This window comes from Nelumbo lutea, chromosome 4 (assembly GCF_056320005.1).
Source record: "Nelumbo lutea isolate HS-2025 chromosome 4, American lotus-T2T, whole genome shotgun sequence".
Taxonomy (NCBI): Eukaryota; Viridiplantae; Streptophyta; class Magnoliopsida; order Proteales; family Nelumbonaceae; genus Nelumbo; species Nelumbo lutea.
Genome location: NC_142687.1, coordinates 56,957,399 through 56,958,816, shown reverse-complemented (window position 1 = coordinate 56,958,816; position 1,418 = coordinate 56,957,399).

The following is a 1,418-nucleotide window of genomic DNA, read 5'->3' as shown; positions in this document are numbered from 1 at the left end:
TCTTGCATGTACCGAGGGGGCATGTGGATTTCATCATAGTATTTCACTGTGTCCTTAGGGCGTTCCTGTTATTGACATAGTTTCAGTATTTTTCTTATTGCCAGTTGTGTATTTAAGTATATTCTTTTGTACCTTCAAGGTTGTTGAGTTTTGTTTTTCCTGTTTAGATTTTACTTGCAATGAGACCATTGCATGTCCTTGAATGGAGATTCTATGTTAGTGTAGTAATTCTGATTTAGACAAGATTTAGAATATGTATGTTTGTCTTTTCTTATTGCAAAAGTATGTAGATTACAATGATCAAGTGATTTTTTGAAAGCTATACTACGCAGTAATAAAATAAATCATACCTCTAGGATGGCTTTCTTCATGGCAGGAATGTCATCGTCCTCGTATTCCTCTACGATCAGTAGCTTTCCACATTCTCATCAATCACCCATACACACCAGGATCATTTCTTTCTTTTTGTGACCGTTGGAGGTGTAGACATCCCATTTCTGCGCTCTTTAGTCTTTCTGTAGTACTTTGAGTTTCAACCATGCTTTAGCTAACCTTGCGGTCGATCTGGGGTATTTTTGGAATTTTACAAAAGTTAGGGCCTCAAGGATCCAAAATGATAGGTACGTAGAGACCGAAAAACCAAACCCAATGACACGAATATCACTTAAATCCGATAGTGTTTACCCCATCATCCTAAGACTCGAAGCCAAAACCGATTCCGATCGTTCGATCGGAGTCATTTTAATCCAAATCCTCATTTCACATCAAATCCAAAAACCATAGGTACATAGAGCCCAAAAATCCGAATCCAACGACACCAAGATCACCCGAGTCCGACACCATTTACCCCATCATCCTAAGTCCCGAAGCCAAAACCGATTTCGATCGTCCGATCGGAGTCATTTTAATCATAATCATCATTTCACATAAAATCTAAAATCCGAGACTATAGGTATATAGATCCCAAAAATCCAAATCTAACAACACCAAGATCACCCGAATCCGACACTGCTTACCCCTTCATCTCAAGACCCAAAATCGGAACCGATTTCAATCATCCGATCGGGATCATCTCTGATCCTAAATCCTAACCCCCCATAAAATTTGAAATCCAACCTTATAGATGGATAGAGCTCGAAATTCTGAGTCCGGCGGTGTAAAGATTGTCCAATTCCAACACTGTTATCCCCTCCATCTTGAGACCCGAATCTAGACTCGATCTGGGCCCTTCGTTTAGAATCCTCTTTATAATAACTTTGAACCTAGGGAATTCCATGACCCAAACTTCCCCTCAGCCTCTAGAAACATCTTAAAATTTTAAGATTTGACCAGCTATAGCTTCCAATCAATCAAGCCAATCACCTAAACTTGGAATGTCCAGTTTGGGTAAATTAGTGAAATATTTCACTATTTGTCTT